This window comes from Podarcis filfolensis, assembly GCF_964270895.1.
Source record: "Podarcis filfolensis genome assembly, chromosome: 12".
NCBI lineage: Eukaryota > Metazoa > Chordata > Lepidosauria > Squamata > Lacertidae > Podarcis > Podarcis filfolensis.
In genome coordinates, this window is record NC_139614.1 from 18,553,501 (window position 1) to 18,577,582 (window position 24,082).

At 42.5% G+C, this 24,082-nt stretch overlaps 1 protein-coding gene across 4 annotated transcripts in view; it reads left to right on the forward strand.

Moving 5' to 3' along the window:
- The window catches only part of ZNF385D (zinc finger protein 385D), a 589,542-nt gene that overhangs the window by 3,727 nt on the left and 561,733 nt on the right, over positions 1–24,082 (forward strand). For all 4 annotated transcript variants that reach the window (XM_083578081.1, XM_083578088.1, XM_083578094.1 and 1 more), the window contains exons 3-4: positions 11,938–12,074; positions 21,867–22,004. The gene's annotated coding sequence lies outside the window, so the exon portion shown is untranslated. The remainder of the gene's footprint in view (positions 1–11,937; positions 12,075–21,866; positions 22,005–24,082) is intronic.

Here is a 24,082-nt window from a genome sequence, read left to right on the forward strand (position 1 = left end):
TCAAACTGCTAGGTTGGCAGGAGCTGGGACTGAACAATGGGAGCTCACCCGGTTGTGGGGATTTGAACCGCCGTCCTTCCTATCGGCAAGCCCAAGACTCAGTTTACACCACAGTGCCACCCTAGCATCAGTAAAATGGATTTTGCAGCAGGAGATGTGAGATTGAATGAGTGGTTTGGTGGAATTGGCTTTCACACCACATTTCTGTCTTGAACTCAGTTTCTGGCTTTGAGCAGATTGTGTATCTCTATTATCTAGTTCAGCATTCTGTTTCCCGCCAAATACTAGAGTGCTTACAGATGCAGTATACTGGTTTTCAGGGGTATACTGCATCTGCACATGGAGGTTCTGTTTATCATGGTTGATAAGAAAGATTTGTATAAGTGGTGCAGGCAGGCAGAAGGAGCTCTGGATAGGTCAGGGAGAAGTGAGTGAAGCTGTGATGGGATTAGCTTTAGAAGATTATCAAGATTTATGCAATCCTAATTCTTTTGGAGTCACTAGCTTGTACTTGTAATTATCTAACTGGTTAGATAATACATATTTGACTGACACCAACTACTCCTCCAGCCTGTAACCACTGAGCCCAAGTTTATTTTTCCTTTTGAGAAAACAAATACAATTCCCTTTTGAAAGTGTTTCAACTCTATGAATCTTTCCACTTTGATTGTATTGCTTTGCTTGTCCAAATGCAGTGGAGATCAGCTAAACGGCTTGCTATGTTACGTTTCCCATGAGGTGAAGGATCACAAAACTATAAGTATCACAGCTGCTTCTGCTTACTGAGGCCAGTAATGAGCCAGAAATTGGCCAGGAATTGTAATGTTGTGGATTGGTCAGTGTCCAGAGAGTAAGACAAACAGAAAAACTGGATACACATTTCCTCCCCTCTCTTCATACAGAGAGGAGGCTAATAGAAAGATGGCTATCTTCACCTTGGATCTAATCTAACTGAAGTAAACATAGAGATCCCCCATTTTCTTCAAGAAAGCTTTGATATACATTCGAATTGCCACTGTAAAACGTTTTATATGTGCTGTGCATAATTTGACAACACGCTTCCCAAACAAACTGAGGGAACACGTCATTTAATTTTATTTACTTTTACTTATAAGACTATGGCTGAATTACATTATCCAAGCATAAAGCTTGTAGGGCTATGCTTTGTTTTAGATGTGGTCCATTTTAATTTCAATAACAAGTGAGAGATAAGTGTTATATCATCCTTTTAGTTTTTCACACCTTTTCACTTCTGTATAAGTGGGAATTTCTGAAACAGATGCATCTACCTACTTGAGCTTTAAAATATTCAGAGAGCATTTAAGGTGCGTGTTGGTATTAGCTATTGTTAGTGTTTCTGTTGGCCTTGTTATTCTTGAATCTGAGTTGCATCTGAGTACTAAAGGAACTGACATATATTTACTCAGTGCTAGTATCAATTTTGAGGGGGGCCCTCAGTAATATTATTGTAATCCTCACGAAAGAGAGCTTATCAGGAAATGGGGTGGGTGGGTAGTTCTGGCCGCCCAGTACTCAGTCTGGTGCAGAAAAAGGTGCAAGATGAGGCAGTTTTAGTATCCGCCACTAATTCTACTGAGCCCTGATGTTATGTACTTTAGGAACAGGGCCAAGAAGCATTGAAGGGAATAAAGATGGTGGTGGCTGTAGGCACCTTGCCTAGTGCTTCTCGTAAGGAAAGATGAGCGCTACTGGATCAAGCCAATGACCCATTTAGTCCAGCAGCCTATTATCACAGTGGCCAACCAGATAGGGAGCCTGCAAATAGAACCTGAGTGAAACAGCATTCTGCCCACCTGCAATTCCCAGACACTGGAGAGAGAACATGCGGAGTGAACATGAAACAATGGTACCAAATCGTATGGGAAACAGCCTTACTAGAAAAGCTAGCCAATAGACTGAAAGTGACAGTGGGACAACTAGAGGAGGATACCTTTACCCCAGTATGGCTCACCTTTATCACGTATGCAGCCCAACAGGACAATAAGAACCCACTGACAGCATACAAACAATCTGGCTAACTTGACCCAACAACTCCCCACACCACGCAAACAAATCTCACTGCAGCCAACTAAACACAACCAACCATGCCCTGGGGTCCCAAATGATGCTACCCAAATGATGCTGACATAAAAACCCCCACATAAACACTAAGAATATAAGTTTACCACTTCCTCTCCTTTTTCTTCTTCCCCAACATTATTCTGCCCGCAGACTGTCTCCGCAGAGTGGTGCATGCTCTAGTTATCTCTTGCTTGGACTGTAATGCGCTCTATGTGGGGCTACCTTTGAAGGTGACTCGGAAACTACAGCTAATCCAGAATGCGGCAGCTAGGCTGGTGACTGGGAGCAGCCACCGAAACCACATAGCAGTCTTGAAAGACCTACATTGGCTCCCAGTATGTTTCTGAGCACAATTCCAAGTGTTGGTGCAGACCTTTAAAGTCCTAAACGGCCTCGGTCCAGTATACCTGAAGGGGCGTCTCCACCCCCATTGTTCTGCCCAGACACTGAAGTCCAGTGCCGAGGGCCTTCTAGTGGTTCCCTCGCTGCGAGAAGCCAAGTTACAGGGAACCAGGCAGAGGGCCTTCTCGGTAGTGGCACCTGCCCTGTGGAACACCCTCCCATCAGATGTCAAAGAAAAAAACAACTACCAGACTTTTAGAAGACATCTGAAGGCAGCCCTGTTTAGGGAAGCTTTTAATGTTTAATAGACTATTATATTTTAATATTCTGTTGGAAGCCGCCCAGAGTGGCTGAGGAAACCCAGCCAGATGGGCGGGGTATAAATAATAAATTATTATTATTATTGAAACAAACAAACAAACACAGTTCTGCAAAGAAGCAGGACACTGCCAAGGAAGGATTTTGCAGGATATGAAATATCCATAAACTCTGTTTTCCAGTTTTAGTTCAACAATAGCAAGTGATTCAGTGACGACCTTGCTAATGTAGGTAGAAGTACTCAAAGCACAATAAGAGTACAGATTTTGCATGTCAAGAATCTCTAACTGAAGCCACAACAAGGTTCTTTGAGCTAGACTTTCCCAATCTTGGATTTGGCATGTAGGCATGTATGTGAAGAGCTTTCCAGTACAAACTAATTTATTAGCTCATCTGATAGTTCTGTGCTGTTATTTTGCCACAAAAATATACTCAAAATGCTATGTTACTGGACCCTGTGGTTTTACTGCAGTTTCATATTTCCTTAAAGGCCTTATTTGTGGAGCACACCTTAGCTTTGTAGAGCACTTCAGCTGTGTGGCTGAACAAAAAAGCTCTTTGAAATGAATACAACAAAAAAGAAAAGTGACAAATTAACTTCTCAATTTTAAAAAGATCAATTCTAGGCCATTCTTGAACTATTTTAACAACTTTTTGAACTTTTCCTATTCCTGCTGCAGCTGATACTGACATGCTTTCATTAAAAAAGGTAAACAGTAAACATTTTTAGGACTTGGCACTACTGACCACGATGACTAGGTTCTTTTTTTATATATATAATTATTATTGAAGACTTTCTTTGTTTACAAAAGTACGTGCGTTGTCACTTTTCTCGGGTTGTAAAGTCTTTTTCATATATTGGTTACATATGATGTGAGATAAACAAATTCCCAAACCCGACTAAACATCCATCCCACCCCCCACAACAAAAAGAATTAAAAAAGCTAAAAAAGAAAACATTTTAAAAAGAACTCTGCACTGTTCTAAGTTCTCCTGGGCAGCAACAGCAGCAGTGGCAGCCGTCCTTATGAGGCCTGTCAGGCCCCACCCTGGGCCAGGTGGTGAGTGGTAGGGACAGGACCTGCAGGTACTCACAGCAGGGGAGTCCTCCTGAGCAGTTTTGTTTGTTTGTTTGTTTGTTTGTTTGCAAGGAGTCTGATGTTTGGGAAAACGTGTCCCTGCTGCTAAGGCAAATGGGAAACTGCTCCTTCACTTTAGCCCAATCACACATTCTTATCTAGGTACAGGGGTACCTCGGGATGCGAACGGGATCCGTTCCGGAGCCCCGTTTGCATCCTGAATGGAACGTAAGACACGACGCCGCGTCTGCGCGTGCACGGGTCATGTTTTGCCGCTTCCATGCATGCGCATGATGTCATTGTGAGCGTCTGCGCATGTGGTGAAACCCGGAAGTAATGTGCTCTGTTACTTCCGGGTTGCCGCGGAACGCAACCCAAAAGCGCTCAACCTGAAGCACATTCAACCCGAGGTATGACTGTATATTCATTCAGCTGTGCATCTGATTATGCAGTTTTTCTATATTATATTTCCGCTACACACAGCTAGAGGTGGACTGGGGTATAGCACTGAAGATCAATGAAGACACTAGTGCAATGTGACAAGGGAGGAAGCATCAGCCTTGGAAATGAGGAAACGTTCCATCTTCTCCCACATTTAGAGTGAGGGCAATGGGACACTTTGTTTACTCTCAGTGAAAGTGACATATAGATTAGATTGGATTAGATTTAGTCAGTTTATGTATTGCTGTGCACAAAAGAAGTCCCGAAGCAATTTGCAAGGATAACATACAATATGCAATAAAAATCCATTAAAATGAAACAAATACTTAAACTGTTCATATAGGCAAATTTGACTAGCCACAGGGTACATCAAGATGTTTACTATATGATCCCTCATTGGCTGGGATCCTATAGTGAAGAAACTGTTTCAAAGCCACTGGGGTAGCATGAGACTCTTAATTTTAGGGTCATGGGTTTGAGCCCATTGTTGGGCAAAAATATTCCTGTATTGCAGGGGTTGGACTAGGTGGCCCTTGTGGTCCCTACAGTTCTATTATTCTAAGTAGGACAAAATTGCACCACTGCATCTGTACACCGGGAGACAAATAGATGCAAACATTTGCAGGAGTGGAAGGTCGGTTTTTGGAGTGTGAATATTTTAGCATCCTCTGAAACAGGAACATTTGTAGTAACAATCAAGCTTTGCAAAATGTTCAGCATATCACAGCTCCTTACACTTATCTTTGTCATTTTGCACATTCAGAAGGAACAACCATCAAACTCCCAGAGAACAAATCTGGCTGCTTTGCAACAAAGCAAAGATACAGATTTAAGAAAGACATGAATCATGATTTTACACTTTGCTTTATTTACTTGCACGGGCCCAAGACACACACAGTGGACATGTACCGTATGAAAGTACTTAAGCCGTCTCTGGCATTAGTTTTCAGAAGCAGGGAGAGAATGGTTTAAATCTGCTTCCTCTACAGATGTTGGCAAGACCTTACTTCACCAGAAGTTAAGAAAGTAAAGAAGAATGTAGCAAGTGACAAAAAGGCATAAATTAGTTTTCCATTTTCAGAGAGCAGATGATGGTGTGTTATAAATTTGATGTGTCTGTCACTTCATGGACACGTTTGCTTATTTATTTTATAATAAATTACTTCTGGCATCTGGAACAGAGTTCACATTTGCTTGCTGCATTGAAAAGCTATGAACTTTACTGTTTCCAGTCATAAAAAAATATCTACAGAAACTAGGAAACTAATATTAAGGAGAAAGATATTCTTTATGGGATCACCTGGGATTTCTGTCCTATGATTGATCTTCTTGGCTCTTAGTCTGTCATCTCCTTTTAACTGATTTTCCTCTTCCCTGGGCACAATCCAGTAAAAGTTAGTCATGACTAAATGCCAATGAAATAAAAGATACTGAACTTAGTCAGAACAACTTAGTCCTCTTTCTGTTGCTTTCGGTTGGATTCCGTTGTGGGTAACTTGCTGGCTTTTCATCTATTGCCTTTGCCCCATTCTTCCTTTGGTTCTTCATGTTAGGAAAAATGTGAGGATGGGGATGGGAGGCAAAATACGTCACGCAGTATTTCAACATAAATAATAATAATTGTTAGTATGGAATGTTGGGAAATAGCCAAGGGAGTGTTCCAGGCAGCTGCAACTGGGAGGTGGATTACAAGTTATTATTTATACATACATACATACATACCCATTCATGTCCATTGTGTTACATAATTCCGTCAGTAATCAAAGAAAAACCACACAACAGATTTCTGCCCTTCTGCCCTGATTACATGAAAAATGATTTTTTTGGTACTCTTTTGTATAGATTATTTTTATTAAGTCAGTTTTTCAGGCACAGAAACATTTTTAGATGGAAAAACAAGAAGGAAAGGAAACTGATCTTAATAAGGATCTGGCCCATGGAGCCAAAAAAAGCCCCCCCCCCTATTTTAAGGGAAAGGAACTGAAAGTCACATAACTATCCTCTTAGTTGCAGCAGCCCTCTTTTGTATTTGATGTACCATTTAAAATGACAATAACCAAATATTGTAAACATTTGTATTTAAAGTAACTGTCGTAAAGTTAACCACCTAGTTCAATTGCTCCCAGATGTTTTCCCCCCATGGACAATTTGAAAATTGCTGAGGGTCTGGGTGGACCACTTAATGATTGTTCTTACCGTTGTAACAATTGCAATTCCATAGAATTCAAAGTAACGAATAAAAGAAGTGATAAAACTGCAGTTAAAAATCAATATGAACATTCAGTGTGATGGGTGTGCTGTTTTCTATCTTCAGCCATGAATACCCACAGCCACACAAACCTGGGTGTAGCCAAAGGGGGGCAGGGGGCAACTGTCCCCCCCAAATCAAGTAAATTAATAAAAATACTTAAATAACTGACCAAGCGCATCACAGATAGCTCAGTTCTGCACCCCCCCCCAACATAAAGCCTGCCCCCGGCTACGCCCATGCACCTGAATGAAGAGATAAAATGAGTTATTATAAGATTCAGTTCTGTCTCAGCAAAGGGACTTCATGTAGATTAACAGCATAGATTTACAACACATCCATTGCACATTTAAAGCACATGACTTTCCCCAAAGAACCCTAGGAATAGTAGTTTACCCCTCATAGAGCTAAAGTCTCAGCACCCTTAGCAAATTCCAGTTCCCAGGATTCTTTGGGGGAGGCTATTTACTTTACATTTGCATTGAATGTGCTTTAAATGGTCTGTAGTGAAGACTGAGAACGAGCCAGGCCAGAAAATAAGCATGACCTGGAATTATTATAGTTAAGAAAGTCAACAAATATTGGCAGTTTTGCCAATCATATGCTAGAAAGGTTTTTATTTTTAAAGCAAAACAGTTGGTGTTTTTTTCAAAAAAATTATGAATGTATAATCCACACTTTCATTTAAAACGTGGAATACAACAAGGTGGAATACAACATATAAGAACAAAATTCACAAAGATATCCCTAAAAATATCATTAAAAACATCAAATTACAATGAACGCTTTAAGTAGATCTGTTCAAAACAAGTTTCAAGTAGGTTTTACTAATTACACAATGCAAGCAGTGTACAGTGGTATCTTGGTTCTCAAATTTAATCCATTCTGGGAATCCAAGGTGTGTTTGAAAACCAAGGTGTGGTTTCCGTTTGGCTGCAGGAGCTTCCTGCACTCAGGCGGAAGCCGCGTCGGATGTTCAGCTTCTGAAAAACGTTCGCAAACAGGAACACGAGCTGATTTGTTTGATAACTAAGCGGTTTGAGAACCAAGGTACCACTGCACTGACATTTTTTTAAAAAGAATAAGCTTTACCTTAAAAAGAATCAGGAGGCAACAAGTGCATTTTCTCGAACAGCATGCATAAACGCTTCCTATAAACTGATTCTGTTTAACCTCCTGTTTTAGACATTTTCTCACAGCAATGTGAAGGGATTAAGGCCTAGGTTTCTTCTTTACATCTGCAGGAGTCACGAAACTGAACACTTATGTAGCACTTTCCAAAAGTGGCTTTGCCAGCTTTTCTCAAAAGTACAGTGGTACCTTGGGTTAAGTACCTAATTCGTTCTGGAGGTCCATACTTAACCTGAAACTGTTCTTAACCTGAAGCACCACTTTAGCTAATGGGGCCTCCTGCTGCTGCCGTGCCGCCGGAGCACGATTTCTGTTCTCATCCTGAAGCAAAGTTCTTAACCTGAAGCACTATTTCTGGGTTAGGGGAGTCTGTAACCTGAAGCGTATGTAACCTGAAGCGTATGTAACCTGAGGTACCACTGTACAGAAGTGGGAAACAGAGGAAACAGACAACCACTCAAGTATTCATAGAAAACAAATTCTAAGTAACCAGTATATACATCTCGAAATGACAGTTCTGCAACAAATGGGGCCATTTGTCTATTGGTGGCTATTAATTCTGATTGCTAAAGGGAACCTTCGTATTCAGACGTAGTCTATCGTTAAGCACCAGGAAATAAAATAGGGAGGGATGTTGCCTTCATACCCGCTTGAACGCTTCCTACAGGTATCAGGCTGGTTTCTGTTAGAAATAGGATGCTTAATTAGAAGGACCCTAAGCCTGATCCAGTAGGGTTCCTGTTGAGAAGCTCTTAATGTAAGGGAGTAGGATCTAAAATCTCAGCCAGGCTGAGACAAGGCTGAGTTCAAACTCAGGCAATGGAAGGGAAATCTGAGTAAACGGTCAGTGGAGACTCAGTGGATCTGTTTCCTCTTAGCAGCTCTTGTTTTTGTCTTTGGAGAGTGGAGGTGGTGGGAAGATTCAGAGGCAGCCAGTAATCCAACTGTGAAGTGTGGGCAGGGAGCAAACAGTCCGTCTCTGTGGGAGAAACCTGCCAAGTTATTAGACCACAGGCTGTGAGTTGTTATATGTAAAAATTAAACAAGTTTGCAGTTGTCTATAATTGCATTTTGTACACACAGTGGTACCTCGGGTTACATACGCTTCAGGTTACATACGCTTCAGGTTACAGACTCCGCTAACCCAGAAATATTACCTTGGGTTAAGAACTTTGCTTCAGGATGAGAACAGAAATTGTGCTCCGGCGGCCCAGCAGCAGCAGGAGGCCCCATTAGCTAAAGTGGTTCAGGTTAAGAACAGTTTCAGGTTAAGAACGGACCTCCGGAACGAATTAAGTACTTAACCCGAAGTACCACTGTATATATATTCTGAGGGACGGTTCTACCATTCAGCCTGTAATGGAAGTGTCACTCCTATGAATACCTGAGTTCTGCTAACTAAGCAGTTCAGAAATGAAGGGCACTTTAATATTGTAGCATTTGAAACAAGCAACATTGATCATGGGATTGCAGTGCTCTGGAATGAAGGCAGCTCCTTTGAATAAAGCATGACTAGGGAGGAATCTGGGGTCTTCCAGATGTGAAGTTGAATTATAACTCCCATAATTTCTACTGGACATGCTGTCTGGGGGTGGTGGAAGTTCAGCAACATTTGGAGGACCACAGGTTTCCCACCCCTGCTTTTGGAATAAAGGCTGCCCCTTACATACGTGATCTCGAACAACTTAAATTCCACAAGCTCTCTGTCCTAGAGTTTGATGTGTTCCCATCATTTTTGTTCAGGTACTTTATCTGCATATGGTTGAAGTGCTTACAAAATAGTTCCTTAGATTCTATAGAGCTTTTGTTCCTTGGCAGACTGGTATTTTGGATCTGTGTTTCCTATCAAAAAGACAGTAATTTACTACGTCTTGTGCAGTCTTTTATCACCAGTATGGATTGGAACATGGCACAAAAATAACAGATGTAGCAGGCTGCATACATTAGAGCTCAGTCATTTTAAAATGTGGCCGAGGTGTATTGTTTTTATGCCTGTGTTTTTGCTAAGACATCTGATGGGGGATAACTTAATTTATAGTAGTCCTATTAATTACATGTTTTGTTATTAGTATTCCCTGCAGTCTTGCTCAAAAACATGTGCCAATTTATCCCCTTCAGCTCTGAAGCATTTTCTTTTTAAGGAAGCAAAAAGATTCAAGGTCCAAGTTTTGAATATTTGTGGCTTTGCCATCATTTTGCATAACATATTATATTTAGATGGCTATGTTTCCTTCCCTAGATTTAAACATAACTCAGTATTAGTTTGTTCAAAATAATAAATATTTCTTTTCATAACATTATTGCAAGAGTAAGAGCTTGGAAAGAGGTTAGAGAGAGATGTTAGAGAGTCTCTTAAACATGGCATAATTTTAGCTAGCAAAGATGGCATCAATCTGTAGTTTGAGGATATAGGATGTGCCATGGATTATCAAAGGATACCATCACTGTTCTCTATAGGAGAGGGCCTCCTGCACATATCATTTCATCAAGAGGTCTGTTCTGCAAGATATTGGAATTGAGCCTTTAGTGTAGTGGAACCTTCCCTTTGGAGCTCCCTCTAGTTATTCTAGTTAGTCTAGGGATGCGGGTGGCGCTGTGGTCTAAGCCACTAAGCCTCTTGGGCTTGTGGATCAGAAGGTCGGTGGTTTGATTCCCTGTGACAGGGTGAGCTCCTGTTGTTCAGTCCCTGCTCCTACCAACCTAGCAGTTTGAAAGCACGCCAAAAAGTGTGCTTCCCGGCAGGAAGGTTAACGGTGTTTCCATGAACTGCTCTGGTTCGCCAGAAGCAGCTTAGTCATGCTGGCCACATGACCTGGAAGCTGTCTGCGGACAAACACCGGCTCCATCAGCCAGTAAAGCGAGATGAGCGCTGTAACCCCAGAGTCGTCCGCGACTGGACCTCATGGTCAGGGGTCCCTTTACTTTTTTACCTAGTTACATATCAGACGGGCACCATCTCTATTGTCTTTTCAACGCCAATTGAAGACCATCGTTTTCCAACAAGCCTTTTAAGTGTGGATCTTTATCCCAGTCTGAGCCTATATTGGATTCAGTTTTGCTTCTGCGTTCAAAATTGTTTTTAATTGTTTAATTAAAGAGCAAGCTGTGTGTAAGGGATTACAATATATGCACTAGAAAAAAGTTTCACCTTGCATGACTTTTCAGAATAAAATTTAATTCAGCAACAAACAAATCATAAAAGATTAGTATTTTTTCCAGAAAGAATTTTAGCAGTATGGTACACAGTAAACAAAAGACTGTACACATTTTATGGTTCTAACTGTCGGTATACATGCTTCATGTGAACTCCTTATCATTAGATTGTGACAACTGTGTTATAGATTACCTGTGATGAAATCTACAGTGTCCACCAAACAAAGTGAAAAAACAGGCCAGCAAGGTCAGATTGGTACCCAGGAACAATCTTCTACAGAACAGACCTAGAAGAGAAAATGACCACCACTTGTAATTTACAGTCAACGGTTAAGACCACTCAGCTGTACCATCAATGATTTACAGTCCATCCTGGACAATGACATTTCCTTTTAACAGGCCTTGGATGCCAGACCTGCATTCATTCATTCATTCATTCATTCGTTCATTCATTCATTCGTTCATCCATCCATCCATCCATCCATTCATAATTTTTCTTACCTGCCCTTTATCCAAGGTGGAAAATACACAGCACAAACCATTTTAAAAATCCAATTAAAAATCCAAACAGGGTAAAACTTACCAACAAACAGCCTCTTAACCTAAACCTGCTATTTACCAGCGACAACATGACACTCAAGAGAGTTATGGACCCAGATGCCAGCTCTGCCCAGAAAGCTGCCCTGACACCAATATTACAGGACCTGATAATGTCCTCCACAGCATCTAAGGATGACGCGTAAGCAATTATTTGCCAACAATGCCCTTTGGCCTGTTTTTGTAAAATGCAGATATCCAGAAGGAGGAGGCAACAAATGTGTCTTCAGAAATGGAAAGCCAGTGGGGAAACATTTCAGCCTGCCAGCACACACTCTGTAACTAATCTTAAGATGGCCCTCTTTGAACAAAAGATCTTCAAAGGGAGACAGCAGCAGGGAGGCTGCTGAATTACAATACATCAAGAGGTTCAGCACCATCAGCTGCAGATTGAATCTCCACAATGGATTTTTATCACACTACATGTGTCAATTGGCTTACAATTCCAGGATGTCTCTATTGTAAAATGTTTTTTTGTGGTTGTTCTTTTTGTAAATAGCTACTGTTACTAAGGTATGGTAATTATCACTGTCCTTATTTTTCCAGCTTTCATCTCCTTCTGACCTCTCTTGCTTACAACCTCCTCCCCTACATATAGATATGCACACACACCACAGGTACAAATACCTGCAGCTGAGAACAGAACCATGCATCTGATAAAGCGATCCAGAAAAATGTATGAGGTAATCAATTTGCTCCTCTTTAAGATGCCACAAGGCTCTTCCGCTTTTGCTGCAAGAGACAAAGATAGCTGTCCCTCTGGAAATAATGAGGAAATCTGTTTGTGGGGTGAGGGGGCAGCATAAGCTTCAAGCCTCTCTCCCCCACCCCATACCGCTGTCTGGGGAATGGGATGGCTAATGAGAATACATAGGGTAGAACAGTGTGAAAGTCTCAGAGCTTAGGACAGTGGCAGGGATGTTATCCATAAATTGTTTCTTCATCCTCACACATGCAGGTACTTGTTATTTCACATCACAGTTGCATCGGGTGTTTGTAAATTTTTAGACTAAGATCTGATGCCAGAGTCTGATTCTCCAGTTGCTGTTTTAGTCCTATGAAGAGCTGTGAAAACAGTCTGTAACAGCCTGATTACAACCTTCTCAGCAACATTTTGCTCTAGCTACGCAGATGATGGGGCTGCAGCACTGTGGCTAACAAAGAAGTCATTTATAAGTGTTGCTGTTTTTATGACTTGATGCCTCCCTTGTTAAGGGTTTCGTTATCTCCTCTGCCCTCTGCTCCTGCTGCTACGCCTCTCCCAACCAGATGCAAGTTCATTAGCACTTTCTGCAGCCAAGCTTGTCTTTAAACATTTGTTTTCTAACAAAAAGTTACATTGGGGATTGTACAATCTGGCAGTTGAGCAGTTTTAAATGGTGCTGAATAATTTACTGAAAAGAGATCCTACAGAAATTTGTTCAGTTTTTTAACCCTAAAATGTACAAGGTTTTGCATGTTGTTATGTTGCCAGGTCTTCCTGAATCTAGCTGCTTTAGATCTGCTCTAAAGTCCAAAAGCTGCATACGAGACAGATTTAAGGCTCTTCAATACAATGCTGCATGAAACCACAGCGAGTGCTTACTAGCCACATTTTTGCTTTGGAGTTTGAAGCTGAACTGATGACTCCTGGGGAGCGATGTTTCCTGCTGTCTAAGCTAAAATGGTGGTTGAGGGCTTGTTCACAGTTCAAACTGGTGAGGTGAAAATGTGGGCTGAATTTATTGCTAGCTGAGCTGGGCTTGGGAGTTGTGTTTCACCACAACCAACCCTTGTAGTTCAGTCCACATTGACCACCACCCTGGTCAACCCATTTTCAGCAGCTTTGCAATGGGGCTGTCAGAGCTGGCCCAACACAAGCTTGGCTGCCGGAGACAATGGACCAGATGGTGCACATGTGCAGAAGCCAAGTAGACCGGCAGTTGAATCTTACTGCAACACTTGCAACACTTATTTCATCCTAGCTTACGGGATGAAGGGCTGGCCATGTAGTGTATCTAGGCCTGTCCTCTTAACACCCCCTGTCATTCCCCACTCCCAGGCACCGGTTATTGAGGAAAAAGCCTCACTGTTCTGTAGGCATCACCTACAAGGGTCTAATTGCAAGTTGCGCTTGTGTGTATGACACCCCAAGCAAACACCCGCTTACCTTTATGCAGTCCTCCTTGTCACTGAGATAACTTGGATGTGTTCCCCAAGATAACACTATATGTGCAGGAGAACACTAAATTTACAATTCAGACTAAGTTAAGCCCTTTTAACTGATTTCAATAGGCGAGAGTTGAAGAGTGGTCCATACCGTACTCATTGAAATCCAAAGCACATTCTTCGCTTTGGCTGGATCAAGCTGGAATGTATTGCTTGGCGTTGCTCAGCCCAGGAAACCTTGTCTAGGAAAGTCCAAAGGTCAGCTCAGTTTGGATCCTGAGAATACTTGCACTAACCACAGATCTAGTGGCTCTCCACATGGGGCAACTGCAAGGAGCAGTGAGAATTCCTGGTTCTATTCCAGGTGGCACTCTGCTAATCCTGCGTACATTTTACTGTATACCCCTTGCATTTTCACTCATTCTTCTTTTGCACTTCTCTGTCATTCTGACTGCTATGTTCCTTGCAACAGCATACAGAAGAGGAAGGGATGGGCTCGGTGACAGAGCACATCCATTGCAAGTGCAGGGTCCCAGATTCAACCTCTGACATCTCTGGGCAGAGTTGGAGAAGACATATTTTACGCAAATATGTGCATACTGAGGTGAGAGAATTTGCATAATTATTAACAGATCCCTTTGGGTAGGACGGCTGGTTCTACCTTAAGTATATAATTTCCTTGCAAATTGTTGCATGGGCCACTTTGATTTCTTGCAGACGAGGGAAATATCACAGTCTCTTTATGAGATTTGTATAAAGATAATCTAAAGCCAGAAGTAATTAGTGGACTATTTATAATTTAAAAGATAATCTTATTTTTCTTCTCAAAGTCCCTGGGTTGCTTAAATCAATTATACTGTGATGATGTTTATTACATACCACATAAGCTCTGGCCCTTATTCTGCAGCACATACCCTTAGCACATTTTTTTTTAAAGTTATCTATGCAGACTATTAAATTAGTACGCCTCTCAGTGCAATTTTAATATAAACCAAAGAGGACAACAATCTAGTCTAATCTTTATTATGGCCATATTAAGAATTCTACATAATGTTGCTCATTTGACAAAGGGCATTGCTTATTTATTTATATAAGCAAAATCTATATACCGCTTTCTCAACAGAATACCTCTTGAGGTATGAGCATCAGTCCTTTGTTGCGAGTCCCTTCAGAGTCCCTCAATAAAGAACCTTGATTGAAAATATCTCAGAGCCAAGTAAATTTTTGTTACAGATGTCCGCGTTCAGTGAGTTTTTTCACCTCTGTGAGACTCTCACTTTTCTTTTCTTTTTTCTGGTGGGAAGAGGGTAGAGAAACAGCAGCCTCTTTTCTTCTGAAGCTTTTGCTGCTGAAAAACAAGTAAATATCCCTTTGGAATAATTAGGTCCTGAAGACTTTGGTTTAGGTTGGTAAACAATGCAAAGGAAGAGTTCAAAGAAACACTCCCCGCTCCTATATGCTGTGGCATGTTTTGTTCCATCATCTGATTCACGGGGTTCAACTGGAGGCCAGGAAAGCTGGATAGAAGTGTAGAAATATTCTCACTTTGAATTAGAACATTTTGGACCAGGGAGACTGTAGCTACTGTGGGTTTTGCTGAGAGTTTTGTCTCTTACAATTTATCTGCAGTTATAGAACCAGTTTAAACATCTGTGTTGTATATATACAATATATATATATACAATATATATATATACAATATATATATATACAATATATATATATACAATATGCGCCCTCCCTTCCCCACAGGTGGGCGGGGTTTGCGGCACCAAGCGAGGCTCACCTGGGCGGGTGCCACCCACCTGCCTGAGCTGGCCTTTGACCCGCCCTCGGCCAGGGAGGACAATGGACGGCCGGCCAGGGGTGGGCCTAAGGCCAAAAGAAAAGAGGCTGACCCCTGAGCTCAAGCCTCTTTTGCTGTTCTTCCTTCTGGGATCACCCACCCACCCTCCCTCAATTAATATTTCTTGCCTTTTAATTTCAGCTTAGGTTGGCGTTCTTCAATTTAACAATTTCTGCTTTACAGGCTAATATTTTGCGTTCCAGGTCAGCGGGCGCTGCTGCGGTCGTAAGATGGTCGCTGTATTCAGAACCGGGAAGGAATTTTCCCTGCATTGGCAGGTTTCGCCTTCCCCGTAGCAATTTCGTCACAACTTTGGCGGTTTTAGGCCTTGGCAAGGTAGCCTTTAGTCTAACATCAAGTTGGGGGGGGGGATGCATTCATGCTCGCTCCCCATGCGGCGGCGCGTGCAGGGCCCGTTAAAGGGCAAACCGGGAGTCCCTGGCCCTAGAGCGGCGGCATGTAGGTCAAACTCCCCGGACGAGGTCAGTGGAAGGGCATGCTGTGTAGGTTTGCGCTTTGCAGTCCCCTCTCACTGGGCCTCAACTGCCTGCATATCCTCAGCCAGGCGGGCTGAGAGGGTTACCTGCCAAGGCCTGTGCCAAGTTTCCCACTTCTGAAATTCAATAAAGTTGTGGCCAATTTGAACCCATACTCTGGTCTCTTGTGTTATCATTTGGGAAAAGGAGTAGGCACCACAGGGTTTAGCGCATGTGCCCGCAATATAACGTATTTTTCGCCCTATAGGACACACTTTTTCCCCTCCAAAAATGAAGGGGAAATCTGGGTGCGTCCTATGGGGCGAATGCAGGCTTTCGCTGAAGCTTGGAGAGCGAGAGGGGTCGGTGCGCACCAACCCCTCTCACTCTCCAGGCTTCAGGAAGACATCCACAGCCTAGGCAGCCCTGCGGGAGTTCCCGCAGGGCTGTCTAGGCTGTGGATAGTAGCCTGCTTCCCGGAGCGTCGGGCACCCTGAAAGCAGAGTGCCCGGCGCTTCGGGAATACATCCGCAGCCTAGGCAGCCCTGTGGGAGGTCTCGCAGGGATGTCTAGGCTGCGGATAGCAGCCTGTTTCCTGGAGCGTCGGGCGCCCTGAAAGCAGAGCGTCTGGCGCTTCGGGAATACATCCGCAGCCTAGGCAGCCCTGTGGGAGGTCCCGCAGGGATGTCTCGGCTGCGGATAGCAGCCTGCTTCCTGGAGCGTCGGGCGCTCTGCTTTCAGGGTGCCCGGCGCTTTGGGAACACATCCGCAGCGTGGGGAGCCCTGCAGGAGTTCCCCGCAGGGCTCCCCACGCTGCGGATAGCAGCCTGCCGCCCGGCGGGCAGGGCGCCCTGAAGCAGAGTGCCCCGCGCGCCGGACAGACATCCGCAGCGTGGGGAGCCCTGCAGGAGTTCCCCGCAGGGCTTCCCATGCTGCGGATAGCAGCCTGCCGCCTGGCGGGCGGGGCGGCCTGAATCAGAGCGCGCCTCGCGCTGGGCAGACATCGGCCAGCCCCACAAGCTCGGGGGACAGCGGGGAGGCGCAGCGCCGCCATCCCGCTGTTCCTCGACCTGGTTCGGTTTCTCCGACCTGCTTTTTGGGGGGGAAATAAAGGAATTCCCCCCCTTTATTCCCCCCCCCAAAACTAGGTGCGTCCTATGGGACGGAGCGTCCTATGGGACGAAAAATACGGTATATAATCCTGTCTTTGGGCTGCAGCGTCATCAATATGTGGGTGACTCATATCTCTACCTCTTGTTTTCACCCACTCATTCCTGGGAGTCTGTTGAACTCTTGAACTGCTGTCTGGAGGCGGTTTGGGGATGGATGAGGGCGAACAAGCTGAGGCTTAATTGAGACAAGATAGAGATGTAGTGGGCGGGAAACCTGACTAATCTGGATGGAGGTTTGCAACTGGTCTTGGATAGGGTTGCACTTCCCCTGAAGGGCCAAGTCACTTTGGTTGGTATGCCAGCTATGACCTGCCTAGCGAGAGCAGATCTAGTCTTGGTTACTCATGAACAACTGACATCCAGGCTAGCTGCTGGACATTCAGGTTTTATGAGGCCACTTTTGAAGATGGCTCAGAAACAATACAGGTATTTCAACAGGTTTTTGTTGCTTTCTCTTAAAGCTATGCTAAAAATGTTTTATGTGCTTAAACTGATTTTAATGGTGTGTTGCTATTGTTGCTGTTACTCTTCTTGGATGATACAGTTGTTTTAAAGGTGTGTAGTTTTTTGAACGATGTAAAGAGATCGCAAAATAGATGTATCACATATATGTTGTTGTTGTGTTCTTATGTTTTACAGAAGCCACCTTGGGAGTGCTTTGTCCTAAACGGCTACCTAAAAGTACTAGAATAAATAAATAAATATAACGTACACACTTATAAAGATACATATAATTCTTTGTCAAATATTTGTCTGCAAGCAATCAGAGACATGAACCTATGCTGGTAGTTGGAACAATAGTGGAAAGGGTTACATTTGATGCCTTTGTGAGGGTGTGTTTATTTTATAAGTAGTATCACGGTCTCTTCTGGGTGACAACTGCCATCAGCTCAGAATCTTTCTTGGTTGTAGACCAAACTGGCTTGCCATTTGCTCCATATTTCTCCAAAGGGGCCTGACTATATTGTCTGAATGAATCATTTTCCCGAGAGAAAGATTTAGCTATCAAGCTGTTAGTATTCTTGACAGGCCATTCTTGCCAGAGCTTGGTTTCTGTGTATAAAAACCTTGTCACAGAAGGTAAAAAATAATGTAAATGCAACGCTATGAAGCATGAATTACTCATAAAAAGTACCTTAACCAAAGTGGCAGAATTCAAATGAGTAAAGAGATATACACAAAATAAAACAAGATGTGTGGCAGTGTCAAATAGCAGGAAGTATGCAGTATGATAAATCCTTTAAGGACTATGTATATACAGTAATTGACACTCATCTCGATGGTGAGCATGCATAAAGCTGTAGTGTTCAGTGCTGCGTTTTAAAAAGGCCAAGGAATAACCAAATTGAATTGGGTTCCACATGTGTTATACACTGCTATGAATGTATGTCTATTCCAGTATGCAATCCTTCAGCAAATGTTTGTTTGTTTGTTTGTTTGTCCTGGGATGTTGAACCTTACAACTTTGGAAAACTGTAATATTACACCTTCATAGTTACTTATAGTTTCTCCTTATGTCTCCAGTGTTGGCTGGGGGAAAAAAACCATATGAGCTGTGCAGTGCCAAATTGGGCTTTGCTTCTGGCTGCTATAATATCTGCTGGCAAGCTCACTGACAGCTGGCACACATGAATCTCAAGTACAATGGATGCTTGGACCAATCACAACCGGAGGAATGCAAAAGCAGCTCATAGCCTGCTTCTCCAGACTCCCTGCAAATATACATTTCGACTCTTGCAAACAGGGCTACTCTATGAATGTTCTCACATGTTCACACACTATATATAAATTTATTATTTTGGAAAAACCGTTTGAGGTTTTATGTGGGAACTAAAGCATTTGTCAACACCTGAAATGGGGGACGATGTGTAAGGATTTTCATGGAGGCAAGCCTGTTTCGGAACATTCTGGAAAGTTCTTAAAGGTGTAGGTTTTACAATTATGTAGTTGAGTTGTGGATGGTGGTGGATCGGTGGAAGCCAGCCACATAATAAGCAAGCCTCTTTTGAGTAATTATTTGCACTGTGCGTTCTGCTCCTGGCTTATGCATAAAAAGTGAAAGACAACATAGAATGGAGGATGGAATCTACATTTCAGGACACATTTGTCAGTCCCTTAAGACCAACTATTTAGCTGCAGTTTATTGTCAAGCAATGAAGAGTAAAACAAAACAAAACAGTACATGTGCTGAATTTTTAATAATTTTTATTTTTCATCTTATTGTATAGTATATCCAAGAACACACTTTGAGTGTTGCCTTCACTCTGCAATGTCTTCACACCCCTTTGAAACCTGAAATGGTATCCCTTAATAACATAGATATACATCAGTGCTGAAAATATAGAAGATATCTTTGTGCTAGGTGAATAGATTGAAATGTTTCATTGGAAAAGTATATCCAGATCTGGATCATTTTATCCAATTTGACATCCTTCCTTCATTTGTGATTTTTCTTTTAAAACAATGTATTCAGTTCAAGCTGGAAAAAGCAAAATGATGTGATTCTACTGCTGAAAAGAGATTCTTTTTCTGTGGTCCATGACTCACGAGAGTGGCTGCAGCAGAGTGGCTTTTTAAGAATTTCATGGATAGCAGGCCATTCCTTTTGACCCCTTCTTCTGCTACCCTTTGTAAAGAGGGAGAATGCGGTTTTTGGTTTTCCCAACAGCTTTTGAAGAGTGGCATGCTTAGTGCCCAGAGTCCTACCAGATTTCTGCTTGAGCTGCAGTTTGATGCACTCTTACTTGTGAACAAGCCCCATTGACAGCCCAACTTGACATGATGTTAATTGTGTGAATGCAATTAACATGTGTGGCTTTTGTATGTAAATAGCACCCACAGGACTGGGGTGGGGTGGGTTCTTTCCTCACCATAGTCCCAGTAGTGGAGATTTTCCTTGAAATGCAAATAACATCTTTCAAGATTGTGTTAGGGGGAGAAAGAGTTAAACTCCCTCTCACCATCCCCCTTTGTCCCAGGACTGCTCAGGCTTCCCTGTGGTTGTTATTTACATAACAAAAGCCATGCATGTTAATAATAATCATGCAATTAATGTCACGTCCAGTTTCTTCTGAATACTATGGATTTACCTCTGAATAAATATGCTTAGGAGTGTGCTGTACCGAAACATAATTGTGCTATGGGAAATTTTAATGTTGATTTTAATGTGATAAGCAAACAAAAGAAAGCAAAATCAGATCCTCGTTTGATGTTATGGCTATGTGTAGGTTAAGTGGCTATGATCTGCATGGATGTTGGTAATGTGTAGTGAGGGGAGACACAGGAGAGTGCCCATATGGGGCTTTTTCAAAGCAGGAGCTGATGCTGTAATCTGCTTGAGGGTACTTGACAGATCTTCTTGCTCTGGCAAGGGAATGAGGTGATAATGAAGCATTCAGGTTAGTTTGTGACAGATTAGCATAGAGGAGTGAGTCATAGGATGAGGAACACAATCAAGCAGAGGATAGATACTATATTCTTTTTATCTTATGCGGCTTGTACTTTTAAATGGTAGCACTTCTAAGCAAGATCGCTTGCATTTCTCATCAAAAGCTAAAGGATGAATATCAGCTAGCTGAAGGTATTTTGTTAAAGCTCGCTGCGTTTTAACCCTATGTAGTCAGAAGCAAGCACTACTGAGTTCAATGGAGTTTACTTCCAGAAAACTCTGAAATGGATTTCAGTCAATGGGGAGTGTGTGTTGCATTATGGCCAACACAACTGCCTGCATTTTTTTACTTTCTTTAGGTGCATAGCTATGGAGGCTGTCTTAATAAACTCCTGCACTTCAAAATTTACCACTGCTCCGTTGATTGATGTACTTATATATTTACAAGGATTATGTCATGATTAAGACAACTGGGTGGAACCCTTCAATCACTAAAAGCCAAAAGAGAGAGAAAGAGATGTTTTGTGAGGCTTTGTGCAAAGCAAAGTTAGACATGCAAGACCTCGGGCTGATTTCTGCAACCTGTATTGGATATCACAGCTTTGTAGGTGTGCTCATCTGGTGTGGGCTGGAGCTGCTTGTGATTACAGGTGTATAGGAAGACTTTAACAATTGGATAAGAGAGCTTTGTTTAAAAATGCAGAGAATGGAGGATTGGTTAGTGTTCTGAGGAAGAAGATGGGGGATAGGGAGTTGGGAATTAATAAACCAGAGCAGGAAGTTTTCAGCAACCAGTGGAGGGTTGGAATGCCACAATTCTAACTTTATATGCGCCTGGAATAAAGAAGAGAACTTTGTACATTTTGAATTAAAAGTTATGATTTGATCATGTGCTCTAAAGCAGGGGTCAGCAAACTTTTTCAGCAGGGGGCCTTTCCACTGTCCCTCAGACCTTGTGGGGAACTGGACTATATTTTTTTTGGGTGGGGGGAATGAACAAATTCCTATGCCCCACAAATAACCCAGAGATTCATTTTAAATAAAAGGATACATTCTACTCATGTAAAAACACACTGATTCCTGGACCATCCGTGGGCCAGATTTAGAAGGCGATTGGGCCGGATCCAGCCCCTGGGCCTTAGTTTGCCTACCCATGCTCTAAAGCAGGCAGCAAACTTTTTCAGCAGGGGACCAGTCCACTGTCCCTCAGACCTTTTGGGTGCCCGGACTATATTTTGAAAAAATAATAAACAAATTCCTATGCCCCACAAATAACCCAGAGATGCATTTTAAATAAAAGGGCACATTCTAGTCATGTAAAAACATGCTGATTCCTGGACCATCTGCAGGCCGGATTTAGAAGGTGATTGGGCCAGATCCGGCCCCCTGGTCTTAGTTTGTCTATCGATGCACTGAAGTGTTTTGGCTTTCTTTTTTCCTGACAGTTGGATTTCTCAGAAGGACAGGGAGATTTTCTCCAAACATGTTGTGAAGAAAAACCACTGGCCTCAGCTGTGATTGGTGGATTGGCACCTGATTCAGCAGAGCATCAGAAAATCTCTCTGGCTGCACTCCCAACACCGGTAAGCACAATTTTTGATTGCTGCTCTTATTGTTGTGGCATTCTGGATGTGCAGTTTAAGGAATTTTGGTCTACACTTTACCTTGGCTTCTAAATTGATTTTTATCTGTTTACATTTTAAGTTATGTCACTTTGAGACTTTTCTTTTGTCCAAAGCTGCTAACAAATGCAACTACTAGTAACAGTAATAATAACATTGTGCTTTTTGGTGTCAAGTCGGGATGTTGGGGCTGAGTATTCTTGATATCCATTGTCAATAATCAAAATATAGTTTCAAACTTTGGTTCTGAGAACTGCTAAGTTTGAAATATGGCATGCATACACCAACTCTTCTTACCTGGACTTTGACTTTGACTCTTTTATAGTATGTCCACTATTTTATAGTATGTCCACTATTGCTAAATCAATATTAGAAACATTTGGAATATCTCTTCCTAAGTTGTGCCCTGTTACTTTTAAACTGAGCTCTAATTCCCTTCAGTGGTGTGAATACATCTGACTACCGGTTTTATGTTGCAATTCTAGGGTAAAGTAATAGCTTGCTTGATTTTATCTGTGCTTCCTGTTTTTATGTTGCAATTTTACTGCAATCTAATTCTATCTCTGATGTTTTAATTCTCCAGACTCTCAGTTCTGGCTTGTAAAAAGTCCTTAGTGAGTATTTATTCCTTTCATAAAATACATGATTAAAGCAATAAGAAGATTTAATGCAAACACCTTTAGATTACTTGTTTTCCTATCCTTTGTGCTTTAGAATCACAGTTTCATTCAGTTCTCATATAGTAATATGGTTTACTCTATATCTATACCTATCTATATCCCCCACAACCCTGTAAAATAACTGATAAATCCAGAAAAAGAGAAGGAGTATGTTGAATTAATTAAAACCTCTCAAATTATTGGGAAGGATTTACTGAATATAAGGAACTAACTAATAAAGGCAGAATAATTTGACTGTAAAGTCTGCTATACACAAAACCTCTGATTTGAGAGTTGTATAGTAATCATAGTCGTTATGTAAACTTTATTTTAAAATTGGTATTTGGGACTGAAATCCTATACATACTTCACTGGGAATTCAAGAGAAATTATTTCTGATTAGATATGCAGAGGACTGACCTGCAAGTGTAGTTGGTTTATTTACTGCTACACCATTATTTTTATACTCCTCTAGTTTGCATGAAGGTGACGCGGGTGGCGCTGTGGGTTAAACCACAGAGCCTAGGACTTGCCGATCAGAAGGTTGGCGGTTCGAATCCTCGCCATGGGGTGAGCTCCCGTTGCTCGGTTCCTGCTCCTGCCAACCTAGCAGTTCGAAAGCACATCAAAGTGCAAGTAGATAAATAGTTACCGCTCTGGCGGGAAGGTAAACGGCGTTTCCGTGCACTGCTCTGGTTCACCAGAAGCGGCTTAGTCATGCTGGCCACATGACCCGGAAGCTGCGGACAAACGCCGGCTCCCTTGGCCAATAAAGCGAGATGAGCGCTGCAACCCCAGAGTCGGTCACGACTGGACCTAATGGTCAGGGGTCCCTTTACCTTTACCTAATTTGCATGTAAAAGTCATGACTGTGTTACTCCTCCTTTTGTCTTTCTGCTGCTATGATGCTACCCAAAGCCAAGCCACGATTCAGCTTAGCCTCATATCCAAATATGGGCTCATAATTTGTCTCACTCCTGACAAACCACGAGCTGTAGCCAATATTTATTATTGGGTGGTTTGTTTCCCCCAGACAAAGAGCTCAGGCTTGGACGTAACACTAAGACAGACAATGGTTTAGCTCTGTATAGCAGAGTTGCAGCAGGACCTTAAGAGTGAAGCCGCCAAGATTTTACTTAGCTGTCAGGGAAGAGTTAGAAGTTTCCAGTTTATCAGAGGGAGAAAGCATTCCCCAAGGGGGGAAGGAGAGCAGTGAATCTAATAGAATGGAGCAAGAGGAACAACAGGGAGGGACTGGCTGTTCACAGGAAAGGCAAGGGTTAAGTTCTAGCTCAGATTCGGAGGAGGGGAGATACAGGCCAGCTCTAGCCAGGACAGTGGCGTAGCGTGGGGGGTGCAGGGGGGGCCGGCCGCACCGGG